The sequence below is a fragment of the Lacerta agilis genome, chromosome 2 (genome assembly GCF_009819535.1).
Source record: "Lacerta agilis isolate rLacAgi1 chromosome 2, rLacAgi1.pri, whole genome shotgun sequence".
In the NCBI taxonomy this organism is placed as follows: Eukaryota; Metazoa; Chordata; class Lepidosauria; order Squamata; family Lacertidae; genus Lacerta; species Lacerta agilis.
In genome coordinates, this window is record NC_046313.1 from 117,353,798 (window position 1) to 117,377,809 (window position 24,012).

Sequence of the window (24,012 nt, forward strand, 5' to 3'; positions counted from 1 at the left end):
GCTACCTACCTGTATTCAGTTATTTAGTCATTCAAAGTAGGGATCCAGGTGTACAATGCAGAGTAGAAACGGGGAACCTCCACAATCTCCCTTGTAGTTAGTCTGCATAAGATTGGGGGGGTCCTTGGCACAGATGGAGAAAGGAGGGCAGCCTCGCCTAGAGCGCAGGCGCAGAAGCAGGAACACGGCAGGCAGGGAGAGGGAGGGGCGGTCCGGGTGCCCTTGGCTTGCCAAGGGTTAAAAGGAGCAGAGCTGGATTCCTAGAGAAGACAGGAAGAGGAGGGCGTGGGGGGGGCAAGGTCCTCCAGAGCAGAAGCCCTTTCCTGCAAGTAAAGAGGAAGCTGTTTTCTTCTCTCTGCTTTGCAAAAACTTCCTCGGTGCCCCTCCTGGAATCTGGTGAGTCTCTTCTCTCTTCCCCCTTAGGGTGCAACTGGGAGGAGGGGGTCCCAGGGCTGCAAGGGAGGAGTCAACCCCCCCCCCGGTTCAGCTCATGCAATGGGGGGGAAGACCCCCAAGTCAGGGAGCAGAGGGTCTTGCCCCCAATTCCTCTCTGCCAAGCCAGGGAGGGGCTGAGTGTCCAGCAGGTCTGCAACTCTGTTCTTCCTTTGGATCGAGGTGCTGCCTTCCTTTTTGGGGAGGGGTCTTTGGGGCAACAGAAACAGGGCATGCAAATAAGCCCCCTTCAGATTTAGGGGGAAAGTCGCATTTCATAACAGAGGTAAGCATCCAAGGGATCCGAGGAAGGAGAAGCCCTGTGGAGTTACAGCCCCCTCCCCCAAGTGTGGAGACTGGATGGGAGACCCTCTCCCACCATCTGCCCATCCACTACAATTCCCAGCGTTCCCTGGCAAGAAGTGTGGATTGCTGACCACTCTGAGAATTGCAGTCTTTGGGCAGCAGGACTGAAGGTGTCTCCTTGCAACTCTCAGCGCCCTGAACCAATTCTGCTTCCCAGGATTCTGCACAGAAGGAGTCACTAGGGCCGGGTGAGATCTGGTTTCCAACCTTCTGATGGATCAGCAGATAAATACCTGCCCCCTCCCAACTGAGCAAGTGCACAGACCGCATCCAGTCTTGCTCAGCTAAATATTTTTAGGAAGACCTATGCCCCTCGTGCGCTGGCAAGGCATTGGGGTGAAGCTGTCACCGCCTTCAGCATCCTGTGTGAATAATAATAATAATAATAATAATATTTACCTGCCACCCATCTGAATGGGTTTCCCCAGACACTCAGGGCAGCTTCCAGCACATATAAAAACATAATAAAACATCAAACATTAAAAACTATCCAATACAGGGCTGCGTTCAGATGTCTCCTAAAAATTGTGTGGTTCCTTATTTCCTTGACATCTGATGGGAGGGTGTTCCACAGGGCGGGTGCCACTACCGAGAAGGCCCTCTGCCTGGTTATAACCTCACTTCTTGCAGGGAGGGAACCGCCAGAAGGCCCCCGGCCCTGGAACTCAGTGTCTGGGCTGAACAATGGGGGTGGAGACGCTCCTTCGCGTATACTGGGCCGAGGCCGTTTTGGGTTTTAAAGGTCAGCACCAACACTTTGAATTGTGCTTGGAAACGTACTGGGAGCCAATGTAGATCCTTTAGGATCGGTCTGACATGGTCCCAACAGCCACTCCCAGCCACCAGTCTGGCCTCCGCATTCTGCAGAACAGTAAGTGAAGGACACAGAAGTTGCTGCAGACTAAAGTTAGAAAAGCTTTAATTGCTACAAATGGTATAAGGAAACATGATAAGGAATTAAGGGGAAAGATGGTGTTGACCTGGAGGGGTTACAGAATTTCTGGTCTCTCCCCGAGTTCCACGGGCCCTCCTCCAAAGAGAGCTTCTCTAAGGAAAGCACAAGCAAAAATCACTCAATTTTACATGACTAAGGAAAATGAGGAGGTGCCAAAGAGCTCGAATTTGGTCTCATCTGACCACAACACTTTCACCTAGTTCTCCTTTGGGTCATTCAGATGTGCATTGGCAAATAGCAGACGGGCCTGCACATGTGCTGCCTTGAGCAAGGGGACCTTGCAGGCTCTGCAAGATCTCAGTCCTTCGCGGTGTAGTGTGTTACCAACTGTTTTCATGGTGACTATGGTCCCAGCTGCCTTGAGATCATTGACAAGAATCAGAAGAAATTGGACTGGTGGAAGGTGGGAGGGGAGACCGGTGGGAGATGGGAAGGGTGAAGATAGCCAGGAGGAGGGTGGGATAAAGTAGGAATTAATGGGGATATTAGGAAGGCTGACTATGGACTCCGACACCAGAGGGAAAACGGTTTATGAGAATGGAAGAAATATATAGATATTTGTTAAGATGTGATTGATATATATATATATATAATCTGAAATTGGAATCAGAAAAGGTATAGGTTACAGCATAACAAAGTTAAGTGAAGAGAGGATAAAAGAAGTTAAGATGTGGAACTTGATGTTTTATTAGATAAGAATAACATTTAAAATTTAAGATATTTTGATTATGATTGTTAAATTAAGATTAGAAGTAAGAAAGTAGATTTTACAATGTTACAAAGTTACTAAAGAAGTTTAGAAATGAACGCAAAAGAGAGGATGTGAGGAAGTCCCAAGTTTAGGATTATAAAGAAGATGAGGTGAAGTAAATAATTGTTTTGTTTGTGTCTATTTTGTGTAGTTTATGTAGTGTTTGTATTTGTTTTTTGTGTATTTTTATTGTTAAAAACTAATAAACTCTTATTTAAAAAAAGAGATCATTGACAAGTTCCCCCCATGTAGTTCTGGGCTGCTTCACCACCGTTCTCCTGATTATTGCAACTCCGTGAGATGAGATCTTGAATGGAGCCCCAGTCCGAGGGAGGTTGGCAGTTATTTTGTGATTCTTCCATTTGCGAATTATTGCACCAGCTGTTGTCACCTTCTCACCAAGCTGCTTGGCAATAGTCTTGTAGCCCAGTCCAGGAGTCCAGGCTTGTGCAGGTCTACAATCTTGTTCCTGACATCCTTGGACAGCTCTTTGGTCTTGGTCATGGTGGCTACTTTGGAATCTGCTAGATTGATTGCTTCTGTCGACAGCTGTCTTTTGTACAGGTACTGTAACTAGCTGGGATTACAGGTAAGACTTCTCCCTTACAGCAGGTGCTTCTAATCTCAGCTCGTTACATACAGTAAAGTTACCAGGTAGCCTGACATCTGGCTGGTTGATAGGGGATCAAATACTTATTTCACTCATTATAATGCACATCAATCTCTGACTTTTGTCTTTCTGGGTTTCTGGGGTTTTTCCTGTTGTTATTCCGTCTCTCACAGCTACAATAAAAGGTAAAGGTAAAGGGACCCCTGACCATCAGGTCCAGTCGTGTCCGACTCTGGGGTTGCGGCTTTATAGGCCAAGGGAGCCAGCGTTTGTCCGCAGACAGCTTCTGGGTCATGTGGCCAGCATGACTAAGCCGCTTCTGGCGAACCAGAGCAGCGCACGGAAACGCCGTTTACCTTCCCGCTGGAGCGGTCCCTATTTATCTACTTGCACTTTGATGTGCTTTCGAACTGCTAGGTGGGCAGGAGCTGGGACCGAGCAACGGGAGCTCACCCCGTGGCAGGGATTTGAACCGCCGACCTTCTGATCAGCAAGCCCTAGACTCTGTGGTTTAACCCACAGCGCCACCTGGGTCCCCCAGCTACAATAAACCTACCATTAAAATTATGGGCTGGCCATTTCTTCGTCAGAGGAGAAACGGGTAAATTTAGCAGGGGATCAAATACTTTCCCCCCTCACTGAATTACCAACCTTACAGGGTCTCTCAGCAGCTATAATGATGAGCAGAAATAGGTTTTGGGCCCAGCCAGCTCAACTGCTAAGTCATCTCTTGCATTGAGACGTGGGGGCACCTACATGTTATAGCTACCATATTTTTCGCTCCATAAGGCGCACCTGACCGTAAGGCACACCTAGTTTTTAGAGGAGGGAAATGGGGGGGGGAAATATTCTGAACGAAACTGTGGGTGTATGATTTTTGTGGTTCATGCTGTGGCCACAGACATGATGAGCGATTTGACATTGAGTTTGGGGTAGCCCAATGCAAAAATCCTGTGGATCCATGTGGATCCGTGCTTTGTAACCACATTTTTGCGCCATTGCAGCCCCATGAAACGGTGGATGCGTGATTTTTTTGGGCTGCTTGTTTTACTATTCCTGTCTCCTCTCCTTGCTGTCTCTACCCCCCCCCCCCCCCCGGCCTCCTTTATTGGTAGCCTCCCTTGTCTCTCTCCCCGATTGCTTGCCGATCAGCTTCTCTGCCGCTTTCTTTCAACATCCCCTTATCTCTTTCTATAAAAAAAAGAGCACGATCTGCTTTCACCCCTGGGCAATTCAGCTCCAGGGACCATGCATTCGCTCCATAAGGTGCACAGACATTTTTCCTTGCTTTTTAGGAGGAAAAAAGTGTGCCTTGTGGTGCGAAAAATATGGTAATCAGCTATTTTCTGCCCACACTCTGGGGTTGCACTTTTCAGGATTGGGGACAGAATGGTGACTGGTTTTTGCACCAGGTTCTATCCATAAGTGACACTGAGTTCAATGGGGTCACTACTGTGCATACCATGGCAGCCTTACAAAGTGGGGTGAGGCGCAAACAGATGAAATTGGAATCACTGGAGATGTTTAAAATGGGGTTTCTGTTGGGAAGGGGCTGCCCCATTTGTGCTTCTCCAGGAGCAGGGGAATATCTAGGGCAGGAGAATCCCTGCAGGGCCTCTGAGACTCCCTTTGCTTCTTCCTCTCTCCCAGGACCCTGCAGCTTGTCATGGCTCCTTGACTCTTCAGGAAGGATGAAAGAGATGGATCCTGCAAAGCTAGTGAGGATGGAAGGGGGAAGATGGACAGTTGACCTGGTCAGGTTGTCTCCTGCATCCCTCCCCACAACCTCTGAGTGTTCCCCTCTAGGGTTCTCAGAGAGATCTGGTGAGTTCCACAGGAGTGGAGATGGGGACATGGAGGGATGGAGCCAGAGAGGTATTGGGGCTTGCTCACTTTGGGGGTTGGGGGAGACAGGCGGATGAAGATGGAGAAGGGGGGCACTCCTTCGGGCTCCTCCACCTGCCTCCCTGCGCCTTTGTCACCTGCAGGCAATTGGAGCTAGGAATACATCACAGCTGCCCAGCCACCACAACGTATTGGCAGCTCAAAATGTCTCATACCAGTGCCGTGATCTGAATGCCTTACCAATTTCATGTGAGCATTAAAAGCCCATTTGTAGATAGCAAACTCAATCTTTTACAGCAAAGTGCAGCAGAAGCAACTGTGGTTGGAAAGTAACATCTAAGGTTTTATTTATAAAGCAAATAAAACAACAAGACAACTCTCACATCCATCTTCTTCAGCAGAGGGGCAAAAAGAAAGAAAGGGAGGAGACATTTAAATAGTTCCCATACTCATGCATCAATTAAGTAATTAAAGGCAACCCGCAACATTATGCAATGTGAGAATGAGACATTACAATACTGACATGTCAGACAACTTACCGCTCCATCACACAGCAGTAGAAGCAACGACTCTTTTAGTAACATGATCCTGCTTTGCAGTTGGAATGCAGACAGGGCCTCTGTGTGTTGCCTTTTTCTTTTCGTTTTGGAATAAATTTTTATTTGCTTCTGAAAACAAGGAACATATGAATAATACAGGTGAAACTCGAAAAATTAGAATATCGTGAAAAGGTTCATTTCTTTCAGTAATTTCAATTTAAAAGGTGAAACTAATATATGAGGTAGACTCATGACATGCAAAGCGAGATATGTCAAGCCTTTATTTGTTACTAGTACATTAACCCCGTTAAATTAACGGGCGCTAGAACATATGTGGTCAAACTGTTGCCCTAGCAACGTCAGGGACATGCGCAGAGCTGACTGAGCGGCTCTCGTTTTTTTTCCCTAACAACCGAGCAGCTCTCGCTTGACATCGCTCGCCCGCCGCCACTTGTAATGGCTACTGCCGCTTAGAAGTAAGTCCACGCGAGCGCGCACCTGCCGCGTACCCGTGCACACCTGCCGCTTCAACAGTTTTGCCCGGCCGCCTGAAGTCTCTGCGCTCCAAGTCCCAATGGCTGTCCGTGGGGCACATACGCAGTAGCGCGATCCCACGTACACAGGGACTGGACGCAGAGACACTTGCACTTTATTATAGAGGATAATTGTGATGATTATGGCGTACAGCTGGTGAGAACCCCAACTGAACAATTTCACCTTTGGGGTTTTCATCAGCTGTATGCCATAATCATCACAATTATAACAAGCAAAGGCTTGACATATCTCGCTTTGCATGTCATGAGTCTATCTCATATATTAAACTCCAGTAGCTAATGAAAACAATTGCTTACATAAATGGACTTTCCCACGATATTCTAATTTTTTGAGTTTCACCTGTAAATGATACAAACATGTAGACCAGGTCTTCTCATGTCATTTGTATATCTCAAAACTAGCAGAATAAATTTGCAGGAATGTCTATAACATATGGTTCATTATTAATGGTCAGTGTATGAGTTCTGGGTTCATGAGTCGGATTAAACTGGAAAACAACAAGGGGAAACAGGAGAGAACAGAGAGCATTCAACTTCACATGATGTCTATTCAGGAGCTGTTGTGGTTGTTGTGCTTAGATTAAGTGTGAGTAATAGTCATTTTCCCTCTTCTGTTAGCAATGAAAAAATACAGAGCAGGTCTAAAGAGACTGAAGAAAATGATTTGTGTATACATTTAAATTGAGAATAACCAGATTGAGGTAACTGATGGTGGGGAGTGTGCAAGTGAAGATGTTGCTGTTTCTTTCACAGACGAGGCGTGGACGTTGCTGAATCTGCAAAGAAATCTGCATAAGGAAGTCAAGGAGGAGAATCGTGGGATCATGGACCCTCTCGGTAAAACTCCCAGTTGGATTATAAGATCAGTTTTGAAATTCCATACATACCTCTATGTGATGAACCTCCACTATTTTGGAGGAGACCAACAGCATCTGGGATTCTAACATCCCCACTTTGAGCCCTGAGTGGAGGGATATCAACTCTGTTCTCTGTGAATATTCTTTGTCTAGTCATGCCTTTTTAAACAATGACCAAACTTGTCTAAACTGTCCAGACCTTCTTAAATGTCGGTTTCAGAGTTTTTTTTGGGAAGTTTAAGTAACTTCTGTCAGGTTTGTTGTTTTTGCTTTGGCTTCTGTCTGCATTTGGTTGACCAAAGAGATGACTGACCTTTGAGATGGAGTGGGCTCCATGACTGAGCCAAACAAAATCTATCCTGGATAAAAGCCAAGCAATATGTCAATTAATACCACCAACAAAGGCAGTGAAAACTATAGTAAGGCCTCACCTCTAACTCTCTTCAACTCTTCCTCTTTAACAAGCATTCATTAACATTGTTCACTAATATAGAGCTACATTTCTTCCCGAGGCTCTAATCAGCTTCTCTCTTCATTGCAGATGGTGATGAAATGGAAGAGAAGAACAAGGAGGACCACAACAGAATCCACATAGTGGAGAAGTCAGATAAATATTCAAAGTATGGAGAGAACATCCGTCAGAGCTCCCAGTCCACCTCCCATCAAAGAAAGGGCTTCATTCAGAGGGATAGCCTCACTTACCATCAACGAATTCATACAGGAGAGAAACCCTACCAGTGCTTGGAATGTGGAAAGAGCTTCAGTTGCAGTAGGAATCTCACTTTGCATCAAAGAATTCATACAGGAGAGAAACCATATCAGTGCTTCGAATGTGGGAAGAGCTTCAGTCAGAGGCCAAGTCTCACTTCCCATCAAAAAGTTCATACAGGGGAGAAACCCTATCAGTGCTTCGAATGTGGGAAGAGCTTCAAGCACAGTCAGAAACTCACTTACCACCAAAGAATTCATACTGGGGAGAAACCCTATGAGTGCTTGGAATGCGGGAAGAGCTTCAGTCGAAAGGACCTTCTCACTTCCCATCAAAAAATCCATACAAGGGAGAAACCCTATCAGTGCTTGGAATGTGGGAAGAGCTTCAGTCACAGGGGGAGTCTGTTATCCCATCGAAAAGTTCATACAGGGGAGAAACCATATCAGTGCTTCGAATGTGGAAAGAGCTTCAGTCAAAGCAACTCTCTCACTTCCCATCAAAGAATTCATACAGGTGAGAAACCCTATCAGTGCTTGGAATGTGGAAAGAGCTTCAGGCAGAAGGATAATCTCACTTCCCATAAAAGAATTCATACAGGGGAGAAACCATATCAGTGCTTGGAATGTGGAAAGAGCTTCAGTCACAGCCGGAGTCTCTTATCCCATCGAAAAGTTCATACAGGGGAGAAACCCTATCAGTGCTTAGAATGTGGAAAGAGCTTCAGTCAAAGAACCTCTCTCACTTCCCATAAAAGAATTCATACAGGGCAGAAACCCTATCAGTGCTTGGAATGTGGAAAGAGCTTCAGTCAAAGCTCCTGTCTCACGACCCATAAAATAGTTCATAGAGGAGAAAAACCCTTTCAGTGCTTGCAATGTGGAAAGAGCTTCAGTCAAAACTCCCATCTCACGACCCATAAACGAATTCATAAAGAGGAAAAACCATTTCAGTGCTTGGAATGTGGAAAGAGCTTCAGTGTCAGACAACAACTCACTGTCCATCAAAGAATTCATACAGGGGAGAAACCCTATCAGTGCTTGGAATGTGGGAAGAGCTTCAGTTACCAGCAGAGTCTCACTTCCCATCAAAAAGTTCATACAGGGCAGAAACCCTATCAGTGCTTGGAATGTGGAAAAAGCTTCAGTCTCAGGCAGATTCTCAATTCCCATCAAAGAATTCATACAGGGCAGAAACCCTATCAGTGCTTGGAATGTGGGAAGAGCTTCAGTCACAGGCAGAGTCTCACTTCCCACCAAAGAATTCATACAGGGCAGAAACCCTATCAGTGCTTCGAATGTGAAAAGCGCTTCAGTGACAGACAGAGTCTCACTTCCCATCAAAAAGTTCATACAGGGGAGAAACCCTATCAGTGCTTTGAATGTGGGAAGAGCTTCAGTCAAAGCCAAGCTCTCACTTCCCATCAAAGAATTCATACAGGGGAGAAACCCTACCAGTGCTTGGAATGTGGAAAGAGCTTTCGCCAGAGTGGGGGTCTCGCTTCCCATCGAAAAATTCATACAGGGGAGAAACCCTATCAGTGCTTGGAATGTGGAAAGAACTTCAGTCAAAGCACGTCTCTCACTTTCCATCAAAGAATTCATACAGGGGAGAAACCCTATCAGTGCTTGGAATGTGGAAAGAGCTTTCGTCAGAGTGGGGGTCTCGCTTCCCATCGAAAAATTCATACAGGGGAGAAACCCTATCATTGCTTAGACTGTGGAAAGAGCTTTAGTCGCAGCCATCATCTGACATCCCATGAAAAAATTCATACAAGAGAGAAAACTCCTTAGTGTTTGGAATGTGGGAAAAGCTTCAGTCAGAGTGCCACTCTCACGGCCCACCAAATAATTCATACAGGGTTGAAAGCATATCAGCGCATGGAATGTGGATAGAATTTCACTCATCAAAAAGTCAATTGAAGAACTCACAGCAGGGTATATAATAGAAAGGCAGATTCGGAATCTATTCCAACCCCCTCAAATGCAGAAATCTAATTTCAAGCATCCATGACAGATGGCCATCCAACTTCTTCTTAAATACCTCCAATGAACGAGATTCCACCCCCTTTTGAGGGAGTTCCTTTTCACTGGCAGCTCTTACTATCAGAAAGTTCTTCCTGATCTTTAGGAGGAATCTCCTTTTGTGTTGCTTGAATCACCTCTTCAGATTCCTTCATGACCTTGAGAAGGACTTCTGTAAGTCTGAGATTGTCCAGGGGATGGGACCATTCTCTATATTCGGGGAAACACTGGACCTCCGGTCGTGCATGATCGGAGAATGGCTTACCCGTAACATCTGTGCCATCCATCACGAGCGAATTTGGCGGCTGCGATGGGAGTAAGCAGCCTCCCTTACCTCCCCGGGATGACTGGGAGGGCTGCCTCACCCACAGACATCCCTCAACCCACTTTGATCCTTCGGGACCGAATGGGGGGGCCTGGGCGCAAAGGGCTCATGGAGGATCAGAGCTCCTGGATACTGGCCCTGTTTGTGCACGACTCCCAGAACTGGAAATATAAATTTGGTTAAAGGTTTTGGGCATGCCTCGGACAAAGGGGTGGAAAGAATGTTGCTAACAGATTCATACCTGAGCTGTTAAGAATGAAAATCGGAAGAAGATATGGACTTTTCACTGGTATGTGAAAGAGGGAAAGGAAGGGGGGAGCCCTGGACTCTTATGTTTGTTTTGCCTCAATATTTTACTTAACATGGGCGAAACCTCCCCCAGAAAATCCACTTTCATGGGGAAATAGCAAGCAGACTTTAAAGACTGAGAGTGAATTAGGCAGCATTGGACGTTATCTATACAAACTGTGTGGACTTGAAACAAGATTTGGAATGAATCAATAGTAATGGAGGACTTCCGGCTGGTAATGGCGTAGCAAAGATTGATTGTTGTGGAGAGCCCATGAAGCTGAACACCACTTCAAAGGGAGAAGCCAGCTCTGGTGGATGATTGATATTGGATTTTATAGAGGTGTCTGGCTCTCCTGGAAAGGAGTGGATGCAATGCGAGCGGGGGAGAGAGGCTGTGCGAAGAAGTTTGGTTTGCAGCAGGAGGAGAAGATGGTGACGGCCGGAATGTGGCATTTGGAAGAAGAGTGACCTTATCCATACAGAGACATTATTCATTATAATTTCGTCTGCTTGCTGGCATATATCAGAGGCTGTGAAAGTACTAGGACTATGAATGCAACTGAAAGAGAGGTGAAGATCGCTCCGGAGTCCAAGTCATGGGGAGTCCAAAAAATTGTTTAAAAATTGGCATAATTGGAATTGCTTTAATTAGGAATTGTATAATTAATTTGGATTGTAATTTGATTGGTAATTGGAGATTTGTATCGGAATATATATATATATATATATATATATATATATATATATATATATATATATATATATATACACTAGTGGTTTAAGCCCGTTACAATAACGGGCGCTAGAACATTTGTGGAGGCGGCTGGCCCCCCACCCCCTGCCAAAGCCTGCTTTAGCGGGAGGTCGGGGGGTGGAGGAGGCAAACAGGGCTTTCTCCGCTTTAACGGAGAAGCCCTGCTTGCCCCCCCGCCCCCCCCGCCAAAGCCTGCTTTAGCGGGAGGTCGGGGTGGAGGAGGCAAACAGTGCTTTCTCCGCTTTAACGGAGAAGCCCTGCTTGCCCCCCCCGCCCCCCCCGCCAAAGCCTGCTTTAGCGGGAGGTCGGGGGTGGAGGAGGCAAACAGTGCTTTCTCCGCTTTAACGGAGAAGCCCTGCTTGCCCGCCCCGCCAAAGCCTGCTTTAGCGGGAGGTGGGGGGTGGACAAATCCGGAGCCAGCCACCCTCTGTGCGCGCGCCTTGCCCTCCTCCGTCCGGGATCCCCGGCGCAAGAGGCGCCTCCGCTGTGGGGCTGCTGACTTGCTGCCAGTGCTCCTGCTGCCTGGCCTCACCTCTCCGCCGGCCATGTCTCCATGACAGTGGGCTCGTGTGGGCGGAGGGAGCAGGAGAGCCCGGGGCTTCCGCGGGCAGAGCAGGCCTCAACTCTTCCCCATCCCCCTCGCTCTCCGCCAGGCTCGCCCCCCCTGCTGCCAACCCCCTCAGAGCCAGCGGCAGCAGCAGCAGCGCCATGCAGGCCAATGGGGCAGGAGGGGGTCAGCAGCAACAGGCTCTCGTCGCGGCAGGAGCAGCAGCGTGGCCTCCTTTCTCGGCCTCCCCGGGCCACTGGAGAGCCAGCGTTCTAAATGAACCGCCCCGCTTCAACTGTCGCTGCTGCTCCCAGCCATGTCTCTCCATCCAATCCCTGTGTCCCTGGGGCACATGCGCAGTAGCGCAAACCCAGAGACACACAGACTGGACGCAGAGACACTTGCATTTTATATATATATAGATATATATATTCGGGGGAAACCCGTGGAAAAGAGTCCGATATAGGGCTTAAATCATGGGTCAGATTGTCATAATTATAGACATACTTACTGGTTTGGACGGAAGTGATTCTTATTCCAGGGGAAGTGGTGACTGTGAAATTACAGGTGCTCTCGCCAATATTTTCCAAACGTCCAGTAAAACTTTGACACAGCAGACCAATAGTTTACCCGCTTAAGCCTTTTGCTGGTTGAAGGACTGGTTTAAATTAGACAATACCGATGTGTTAGACTTGGAAGGTTTTGACAATGTGTTTGGATAGCATGCGTATCTTTGGTATGATAAGGTAAAGGCCCACAAAGCTGTTAAGAATCATATAGTTAGAAAAGCCCTTTTTCAGGTTTGGATGAGAAATAAAGATTTATTGGAGAGAAAGATTCCTAGATGGATTTCACCTGTAGAGGCCAAGGCCTATAAAAGACCTAATATGTCTGCAAAATGGCCAAGATACGTAGATATACTGCAGCAAGAAGGTGAGACGTTTAAGTTGAAAAGTTACGATCAAATGAAATAAGAAGTCACCGACTGGCTGCAGTATCATCAAATTTATGAAACTTTTAGATTAGACAAAAAGATTGGTTTTCAAATAGAAAAATCAAAGCTGGAAACAGAGTTAATTGAACCGAACTCTAAAAACCTTTCCAGAATGTACAATTTGTTGCTAGAGTGGCATACAAAAGACGAACTGGTTAAATCTGCAATGATAGACTGGGCAAAAGATGTTGGACATATTATGATGGATGACTGGGAGAGGTTGTGGAAGGAAGGTATTAAATTTACTGCTTGTAATGCATTAAGAGAAAATATTATGAAAATGATATATAGGTGGTATTTGACACCAGTGAAGATAGCTAAGATATATCATGTCACAAGTAATGTGTGTTGGAAATGTAAAACTGCGGAAGGTACCTTTTACCATATGTGGTGGACATGCCCAAAGGTCAAGGCGTTCTGGGAGAAGATTTATAATGAACTTAAGAAGGTAATGAAAATTACTTTTAGTAAGAAGCCAGAGGCCTGCCTTTTGAGCATGACCAATCATGAGATACCCAGTCAAGACAGAGTGTTTTTTATGTATGCCACAACAGCTGCTAGAATTTTACTTGCAAGAAACTGGAAAGGTGAAGAGATCCCGACAGTGGAAGAATGGCAGATGAAGCTAATGGATTTTATGGAACGCGCTGAACTGACCGCGAGACTCCGAGACCAGAGGGAGGAGAAGGTGCAACAGGATTGGAAGAAATGTAAGGATTATTTAAAGAATTGTGTAAAATTGGATATTTGAGCAGAATTAGCTTGTTGAATTGGCTTTAGCTAGTTGATGTTAGATAAAAAGAGTATATAAGAAGTATTGTTATGAATAATATAAATGTTAAGGAATGTTTTAGGATATGTAGTTTAAGTAATGAATTATATTTGATTAATTAATATCTTGAAAACTATTAAGAAGTGTGGTTAATGTTAAGAAAATAGATACAAAGTTACTAAAGTATATTAATATTGAACGCAGTTTAAGGGTACGGGGGAAGTCCCCCCTCTAAAGAAGAGAGAAACTAGAATTGAATAATGATAGTTCCTGTGTATGTAGGTATGTATAAGTTTTCTTTTTTTGTTGTTGTTTTTTCTAATGTGTTTATTATGTTCTCTTTATTATGTATTTGTTTGTGTATTGTGTTTCTGTTGTTTAATGTGAAAATAATAAAATATCTTAAAAAAAAAAATAGTTTACCCGCTTAGGTAGATGTATTGGGAGGTTAGGTTTAGGGTCGTGTTGTATGTGGGGTCCGTATAAAGGGAACTTCTTCCTGTAGGTGGGAGGGAGACTGGTCAAGTTACCACCTGTTGAATGCAACATTTAAGTTAGATTTTTAAAAATGGATTTGCAGAACAAAACTCACAGTGTGAAAGGAGTTATTAGGCTCCAGGTTTAAAATATTATCTAAAATGTATAACATATTACTTGAGTGGGATACAAAGAATGAAATGATGGAATCATCAATGATAAGCTGGGCCAGAGATGTAGGGCACAACATTGACTTTGCTTTATGGGAACAACTGTGGAAAGTAAATTTAAGGTTTACAGCTTGCTACATGCTAAGGGAAAACGTCATGAAGATGATGCAGAGGAGGTCAACCAAGATGATGAAGGGTCTGAAACCAAGCCTTATGAGGAGTGCTTGAAGGAACTGGGGGCGGGGTATCTATTTTAAGTGAAGTTTGCAGAAATCTACACTTCCGACAAGGACTGCCATACGTCCGGATTTTCCCAGACATTCCAGCAATTTCCACCCAGACACTGCTTACAATTCTGGATGTATGGCAACCATATCTATCTACATTGATACCTCAGTTTTCAAACAGCTTAGTTCCCGAACAACTTTGAACTCGAACGCTGCAAACCTGGAAGTTGGTGTTCCGGTTTGCAAACTTTGCTTTGGAAGGCGAACATGCTCCTGAGCTTCTGTTTTTACTCAAAGCCTTTTTCCTCACATTTTTCCTGTTGTGATGCTAATTTGCATCCTCCCATTGTAATCAAAGCCTTCCATTTCCGATTGCAGTATTCTGAGTTTATATTTGGAGCTTATATGGTCCTTCTATTTTTTCGTTTTTGTGACTGTGGCTTGTTCTTCATTTTTGATTGATTGTGTTATTGCGGAAATGTATAAAAGCCCCCCATCCAAACAATGGCTATCATCAGTGCAGGTAAGGGAAAAAAATTAATTTAAATTAAATTAAATTATGTACTTGCACTTTGATGTGCTTTCGAACTGCTAGGTTGGCAGGAGCAGGGACCGAGCAACGGAAACTCACCCCATCACAGGGATTCAAACTGCCGAACTGATGGCAAGCCCTAGGCAGTGTGGTTTAACCACAGCACCACCCGCATCCCATAAGAGGTCTTAAGATGGACTAATCATAGCCTATCCACTAACAATATAGTATTTCAAGCACATTTATGAACAGCACAGGAATGGTCAGTTTCCCAGTGGTATGGAAGATGCAGTTATGGACCCCATGGTGAGGGTCAGTGGGGACAAAGCTGTTTGGGCAGCTGAAGTGTTTTAAGTCTTCCTCACACACCCTTCTGTGGAAGCCGCCTGTGTCTCCTTCTCGACATGGAGAGACACAGCAAGTAGGCATCCTAAGCTGCTCAGAGACCTGAGATACAGGGGCTGCATTGCTTAAAGGGAAGTCTGATGGAAGGAGACCAAGGCCTTTATTTCGTTTTTATATATAAAAAAAGATTTTCTTGGGTTACAAAAGTGTGTGCATTGTCTCCATTTATAGGGCATAGAGTCTTTTCTACAGAATAAGTTACATTTGGTGTGAGAGAAACCAAGGCCTTCAGCCACATCCCTCACCAAATGACTGAGAGACTTCTCTCCCCCTCCCTTTCACACTCCTCAACCCCTTTCACAATTGTCCCTCAGCCCTAATTTTTCCACACATTCCTTTTGAACATTTCTATGACCTAAGAGATGTGGAAAACCACCTTCATTGGTCACCTTCCACATGTGTCACAAGCCAATGCATGAAATGCATAATAAAAACAGCTTACTGCAGGTGCAAACGACCATGGAAAATGTGGTGAGTTTTTAAAAGCAACACCAAATGAACGTAAACACAGAGAGGTTTTCATCCAGCAGGAAAATCTTATCAGTAAAAAGGTCTTCAAGAGATTATGTAAAGTTCAGGTAGTCCGCGCCTGTTGAATCTCAGAAGGGATTCTGAGCCACAGGAAAAGGGCAGCCCATCATTTTGGCAGTGAAAGGGGGACGATAAAACTCAACTGACTCATTACACACAATGAGCAGTCCAGATTCACTCTCTCTCCCTCCTTGCATCTTACTTCGTATGCACTGTAAATTATACCTTCATTACTTTAATACAAATTTACATATGAGTACCAGAATTTACATATGAGTACCAGAACATTGTATGCACTCCGTACATTTAAAATTGCTTTTCCCCTTTGAGTTTTTTGATGTGAAGGAGTGAACCCTGAGTGAAATAGGGGGACGAGGGGGCTGCTTTGCCAGGAGGGAGAGAATTTAAGAGGAAAGTGGGGGCTGTGGCTGTTGGAGCGGGGGTGGGTGGTGGTTTTAAAATAAAAAGACGACGGCACATGAGAGGAGGTCGGTCCTTCCTCCCTCCCCTCTGGCAGATGCCAGGGGCATAGGAAGGGGGGTCGATGGGGGTGGCCCGCCCCATGTTCCATCATGGAGTGGGTGACAAATTATCAAGAAACCATTACTGCCCTACTAGGGCAGTTTATAGAAATCTTTAAAAAAATAAAAAGCCTGCCCCAAAGGTCTTATCTTGCTATACTAGGGATTATACAGCTATATATGAAATTCCATGCGTATCAGTTAATATCTTGACCCTCCTCCACGAAAACAGCTGTTTACTTGGCTGTTTTCCTATGTTGTGAAGGCTGAGATTTCAGTTCAGTGGAACACTTACTGTTCCCAACCCTAACCCTGCAGAGAGCCATCTAATTAGACTTTAATTTGATCTTGACATGCTTTCAGAAGGTAATTTAATTATTGTTTGATTTTATACCAATGTTATGTATGTATCTGATGTTAGCCGCCCTGAGCCTGACTTCGGCTGGGGAGGGCGGGATATAAATAAAAGTTGTTGTTGTTGTTGTTGTTGTTGTTGTTGTTGTTGTTGTTGTTGTTGTTACTTGTTATTATTCCTTTGTAAGAAAATATGAAGTAACGTAAAACAATTTTTGCAGGCAAAAAAAAAAAAATCAATTAGGGAGGGGGTGACAAGAAATTTTCTGCACTGGGTACCTTTCTATGCACCTGATCTTTGTACACCTCTGGCGGACGCTACGAGCTCTCCTTCCCGGCTGGGGCTCCTTTCCCGTGGATTTCAGACCCAGCCTCTGTGAGGGAAGGAGGCATGGGGCAGCGAGGTGCGGGCACTCCTCCTCGGCCTCCGCCTCCTCCCCCCTGAGATTACCCCCTCCGTCTGCGCAGCGAGGGATCTTTCTCCCCACAAGCCTGGGGCTGAGCCTGGGATCTGCTTCTCCCCTAGTGGAAGGGAGGAAGCGGGAGGGTTGCACAGGGCAGGGATGGCGCTGCCACTCACTAGCTCCTCCTGACTCCCTTGCCACTGGAGGCTGCGGCCCAGGCTGAGGCCCGCTCCCGGGGGGCTTCCCAAGCGGGGCGGTGGCGGCTAGGCAGACCTTCTGCAGGCCCCGGCCTCGCGGCTGCTGCTGCTGCTCCTACCATCTGTTGCCCGGTGTGACGGATTGGCCCTAGGGTGGAGGAGTTATTACCTTCCGCCTCAGAAGGAGTTAATCCACCTTCAACTCTGTGGGATGTAAAAAGGACAGGAGCAGTCAAACACAACTTTTGCTAGAGTAGACATAAAGGTTGTCTCAGTCCTCCAGCCGGAACTTCCTGGACTGAGACAAAACTCCCTTGTATGTAACTTGAGATGGGTGCGGCCTCTCCTTGAAGAACCACAGGCCGGGCCTCCATTTTGTCTCTTCAGTCTTCTTCTCTCTCATTGCCATCTTAACAGCAGCATTACTAAGATGCACCCTTGGCTCTAGGCCAAGAGAAGAAAAGGGGGACTTTCTCCCATAAGGAGATAGTCACCACGTGTTTAGTAACTTTTAAGTCTGCCTCTGGGATCCTTTGTATGAACAGATGACTTCATGTGAGTAAACGTTTTATACTTTCCTGAAGACTGTGTAGTGTCTTATTAAAAGAGGGATTAAAAGGGGAAGACACCAGGATAATATTTCTAATGACTCTAGCGAGTCTGTGCAAGCTATCCGCTGTGTGTGTGCTAAAAAGGGAATGTGAACTCTGCAGATATTATAGAACTTGTAAACACAAGTTGGGACTGGATATCTTAAACAATATATCCTCCCCCACATCCCTTAATATTCCCACAAACTCAACTGACAGCTCATCCTTTGGAGGCTGGACGGTCCCTGGTTTAAAAGGAGGGAACAGCCATTTTGACAGTGGAGAAGAGGGAGGGTGTGTGTGGAGACAGGGAAGAAGAAGGGTGTGGGGCCAGGATAGTGGTATGTTAGGTTATGATTAGTTTAACATGAAACTATAGATCGAAAGATGTTTCTGTATTACTGCAACTAAGATTGTGAATGCATGAATCTTTAAAACAACTATGTTCTCAAGAAAATAAATTTCAATTCTTTTTGGTTCCAAGGAGGAATCGTCATTATTGGTCCAGCAGGGTATCAAATCTCACAGAGGTGTGGGCTCAAGAAAGGGCAAAACTTACCTGAGGAAAGGGAGGTGATAGTTTGTGTCCTAGAGTCACCCAGAAAAGCGTTAGATGGTGAAAACCTAGAGTGCCACGAAGTTGCCAGAGTGTTGAGGCAAATCGAGACAGTGGGGATCTGAGCTGAGGGAGGCCCTTTACTGTAGGCAAGAGGTTGTTCATTTAAGTAACCCAGAGTAGTGAGGATACCAGGCCACGAAAGCTGGAAAAAGACTCTCATTACTATTAAGCCCTTGGAGTAAGAGGAGTTTGTTTTGAGGCGAACCAAGTGGAGGGGGGTTGGTTTCACCCCTGTACCATTTTGGACAAGTTTTTAGTAATCGAGAGGTGGGGTTCATCGCACCTGGCACCTCTGCTCTGCCTGCCCCGGCTCCCTCCTTGCCAGGAGGGAAAGAGCCCCGCTGGAGCTCCCGATTGGTGCAGCCGCGCCATCTGCCCTCCCACTGGGGCTACCAATTGGTGCGTCCGGCGCTTTCAGTTGCTTTGCCACTCCCCCCTTCCTCCTCCACTGCTGCCATCCATATAGTTTGTGGGGCGCAGCTGGCAGGACTCGCTGGGGTGCCCCCCAGAGGGCAGCGCCCTGGTGCAATGCACCAGTAAGGCCAAAGGGAAAGACGGCTCTGCTGATCTGTCTGACATGTTGTATGGGATAATCATTGCAGAAGATTATTGTACTTTGAGGAGACAGTGGTCAGCTCTTCTGTCTCTGGTTATCTCTTCCTGTCTCTGGTTACTTATTGCTTTCAATATCCTTGGTGAAGAGGCCCATGATGCGTCTGGTTAAGCCTGTGTTAGTCCAATAGGACACAGGTCTATAAAATATCTAGTTGTGGAGCATGCTAAGTGGGAGTTCCTCATAGACTGTGGCCCCAGTGCTATGCATCAAGACTACCTGGGGGTCACTTCACCACTTTTGACTGTGCTTCCCTGTGGCCGATTTAAGTACTTGCTTGGTAATGTATATACTGATTGCTATTTGGAATAAAATATGTATTCTTCTCAACCACTTGCGTTTGTATTGATTCTGAATCTAAATTTTAAAAGAACCATCTTGTATTTGGCAAGACACATGCTTGGGGGCAGGATATCACCTTGGGAAGGCCCTGCAGCCATGACTGTACTGTGGGCGCTCCAGTTGGAGAACAGCCTTTACCAAAGGTGTCATGGGCTTTGAAGACACTCAAACTCAGGACACAAGGGAGAAACATGCTAAGAGGAAGGCACGCTTGGCAAATTCACACCGTGATCAACTCCTTCCCAGAAGCCAATGTCCCCACTGTGGAAGGACGTGTGGATCCAGAATTGGCCTCCACAGACACTTACTGTACAGACTCATTGTTAAAATTGTGTTTATGGAAGACAATCTTACTCACCAAAGAAGAAGAAGAAGACATCTGAGGGGATTATGGTGGGCTCACTCACCTCAACCCTTATGCCTCCCTCCCTGGGTCCAACATGCCATTGGAACTGAGATTGATACAACAAATGTGATTTCTTATGAATTTCTAAAGTTTTCCCTTTGAGCCAGTCCATAAGATACATTAATCAATGAATTGCGACATTTGGGAATGTGCAGCAGAGGCTCTTTGTCTTTGCCTCGAGGTGTGGAGAGGCAAGGAGAAGCCCTGTGGAGTGGGGAGATACAGCCCCCTAAGTGTGGAGACGGGATGAGAGACCCTCTCCCACCATCTACCCAACTACAATTTCCATAGTTCCCTGGCAAGAAGTGTGGGTTGGTGACCACTCTGGGAATTGCAGTCAAAGTCAAATTCTTTATTGCATTAGCATTTAGCCATAGCATAAACCCAACAAACAAAAACCAACAGTGCCAAATACAAACAACAGAGTACCTAAATCGCATTTAGCTGCAGACATAACGGCATAAAACTTAAATTACAATAAAGCAAATAGAAGTAATATCTAAAACACCTGAGGCCGCTTATCTAAAATTACTAATAAATACCAAGCAAATAGAAACCTGGGGTAGGCTCTAAAGGTTGAACTAAAACAAAATGAGGACACTGGTGATAGTCCTGATCTAGGTCGCACACCCTGTCAAGAGAATCCTGAGTTTCAATGCCTGCAGAATAAAAACGGCCACTCCATGTGAGACTTGGGGGTTTGCGTCTACTAGTAGGAATTTCAGGCAGTCATCCTTGGATATAATGGAGGGCGGGATAAGGAAAAGAAGTTTGGGTCTTATTGAATCGTATAGGGGACAATAGAAAAGAAACATAAAAGGTCCTCTATCTCTTTCATATTGCAGGGGCAGAGGCACTGATCAATAGGGATCTTAAGGTGTATACCCTGGAGGCAGGCTGTGGGCAGGGTATGGAAGCGGGCCATAGAGAAAGCTCTTCTTAATGCAGGCTCCGTCAGATCACTCAAGTTGTTGGCGAATGATCTTACGGCCTTCACTCTAGGGAACCACATTGAGAGGTGGGCTGGCTTGGACTGTGCCAAGTCCATAGCTTCATCTTTAGCTAGAATCCAGTCATGAATTTTATACTGATCCCAGGATGACAGCTCAGGAAATTCCAGAAGGGAATAACGAATAAGGATGGCCTCCATGTGTAACTATGGGGAAAAGTTTTAAAAGCCGGGGTTCGGCTAGTAAGGAAGTTGGCGCATCTGCTAATTTTTTATAGAAGCTGATGATCCTAATATGAGCTCTCGCTACAATGGAGGGAAGGCCCAGTTCCATTCTTAACTGGGCTGCTACAGACCCCTTGGGAAGACCGATGATCTTTCTCACAAAGGAATTTTGCAGGGTCTCTATTCGTTGTAGGATTTTTAGATTCCATCCCCAAATTTTGACGCCATATAGTAAAATCGGAAGTACTTTGGTAATGTAAGCCTTTCTAATTGGCGGTACCAACTGTTGTGATATTAGTACAAGCCGAGCTGCGAACGCCTCAGCAGCGAGGTCACCTGACTATGAGTCATGTATTCACCCTGTGGGAAACACACTGGCCATACCAGCCTCCCACACATGTGATGTCATTGTAATGTACTGATGTACTTTACTTTCTGTTCCGGCTCAGAGATGCTAGACGCAAGTATAGACAGCTCTGTATTTATGAGCTGGCTACGCAGAGACATATTCTGCATTTTAACTGCAATAAAGTAGTTTTAGCCTTAAAGGCTTGTGTGTGTTGTTCTTGACGCTGGGAACAATCACATATTACTGATGTGCCCCTGGACTCGAGTAGCCAGGAAGGCACAGAGGCTTCGTTCCTGCCTGGGGGTCAGTCTAACAACTTGCCCCCCCCCCGGGAAGTCTTTTGCATAAAAGAATTTCTCCAGGGCTCCGATGGTTCTGCGGGCAGCCAATATGGTTGTTTTTAAATGAGCTGACTGAAATATGATACCTAAGTATTTAAATGTCACACATTGGCTGATGGAATGGCCCTCTATATTCCAGAAAGGCTTCTGTTTTGGTATGCTGAAAGACAGCACTTTAGTTTTAGAGAAGGTGATTTTGTTTTTGTTTTTTTTTTTTTTTAAATATTTATTATTATTATTTTATACTAAATTACTACAAAAAATACATATACATTCAAATACATTTTTCAGTTTTGGCTAACATAGCCGTGACTTCCCTCAGACCTTCCACATGGCATTCAGAATTATATCTTAATATTATACTTCTTTAATCTACCATTGCTTACATTATCATAAATCTCTTACTCTAACTACCATACTTAACAATAATATTTCTACACATTAACTACAAAGCTTCTTGAAATCCTATTAGCATATTCAACTGCAAATTGTTTGTCAAATAATTCGTAAACTTTAACCAGTCTTTGATGAATTTCTGGTCCCACTGTTCCCGGATTCTTCCCGTCATTTTGTCCAGTTCTGCATATTCCATCAGTTTCACTGTCCAATATTCATTGTCAGTATTTCTTGTTTCCACCTTTGTGCTAGCAAAATCCTAGCTGCAGTCACTGCGTATTGGAAAAGTTTAACATCCTGTTTTTCAATGTCTATACCTATAATACCTAGTAAAAAGGCTTCAGGGTTCTTAACAAAATTATATTTCAACAAGAAGGGGGCGACCGAGGATGAGATGGTTGGACAGTGTTCTCGAAGCGACTGGCTTGAGTTTAGCAAAACTGTGGGAGGCAGTGAAAGATAGGCGTGCCTGGCATGCTCTGGTCCATGGGGTCACGAAGGGTCAGACACGACTGAACGACCAGAGCACGCCAGGCACGCCTATCCTCCACTGCCTCCCACAGTTTGGCCAAACTCATGCCAGTTGCTTCGAGAACACTGTCCAACCATTTCATCCCCTGTCGTCCCCTTCTCCTTGTGCCCTCCATCTTTCCCAACATCAGGGTCTTTTCTAGGGAGTCTTCTCTTCTCATGAGATAGCCAAAGTACTGGAGCCTCAACTTCAGGATCTGTCCTTCTAGTGAGCACTCAGGGCTGATTTCTTTAAGAATGGATAGGTTTGATCTTCTTGCAGTCCATGGGACTCTCAAGAGTCTCCTCCAGCACCATAATTCAAAAGCATCAATTCTTCGGCGACCAGCCTTCTTTATGGTCCAGCTCTCACTTCCGTACATTACTACTGGGAAAACCATAGCTTTAACTATACAGACCTTTGTCGGCAAGGTGGTGTCTTTGCTTTTTAAGATGCTGTCTAGGTTTCTCATTGCTTTTCTCCCAAGAAGCAGGCGTCTTCTAATTTCGTTACTGCTGTCACCATCTGCAGTGATCATGGAACCCAAGAAAGTGAAATCTCTCACTGCCTCCATTTCTTCCCCTTCTATTTGCCAGGTGGTGATGGGACCAGTGGCCATGATCTTAGTTTTTTTGATGTTGAGCTTCAGACCATATTTTGCACTCTTTGGATTCTTATCTCATTATACATAACAAAGCTATCTTTAGCCATCTCACCCCTTGCCTTTCCCTGCAAGACTAATTGCAGCCGTTAAGAGTCGTCAACAGGTTTTCCACACCTATCAGCTGATCACCCATTCCCACCACCCTTCTGAGTAATACCCCTCCCCACTCCCTCACTATATTTAAGGATCTGGTGACTTCTGTTTCAGTGTATCTGAAGAAGTGTGCATGCACACGAAAGCTCATACCAAGAACAAACTCAGTTGGTCTCTAAGGTGCTACTGGAAAGAATTTCCTATTTTGTTTCGACTATGGCAGACCAACACGGCTACCCACCTGTAACTTTATTTTCCACAGTTGTTCTCATAAAGCAATTCGGTCAATATTGTGTACTACATCTCTGGCCCAGCTTATCATTGATGATTCCATCATTTCATTCTTTGTATCCCACTCAAGTTTTGTTCTGCAGATCCATTTTTAAAAATCTAACTTAAATGTTGCATTCAGCTGATGGTAACTTGACCAGTCTACCTCCCACCTAGAGGAAGAAGTTCCCTTTATACGGACCCCACATACAACACGACCCTAAACCTAACCTCCTAATACATCTACCTCAGTGGGTAAACTATTGGTCTGCAGTGTCAAAGTTTTACTGGACGTTTGGACAATATTGGCGAGAGCACCTGTAATCTCACAATCACCACTTCCCCTGGAATAAGAATCACTTCCGTCCAAACCAGTATGTCTGTAATTATGACAATCTGACCAATGACTTAAGCCCTATATCGTACTGCTCTCCATGGATTTCCCCCCGCATATAGCACATGGTCCCATCCCCTGGACATTCTCATACTTACAGAAGTCCA

The 24,012-nt window shown here is 45.3% G+C and overlaps 1 pseudogene; it reads left to right on the forward strand.

Moving 5' to 3' along the window:
• Window positions 1-339: 339 nt before the first annotated feature.
• On the forward strand, window positions 340-9,523 carry LOC117042204 (annotated as a pseudogene).
• The last annotated feature ends 14,489 nt before the right edge of the window (window positions 9,524-24,012 follow it).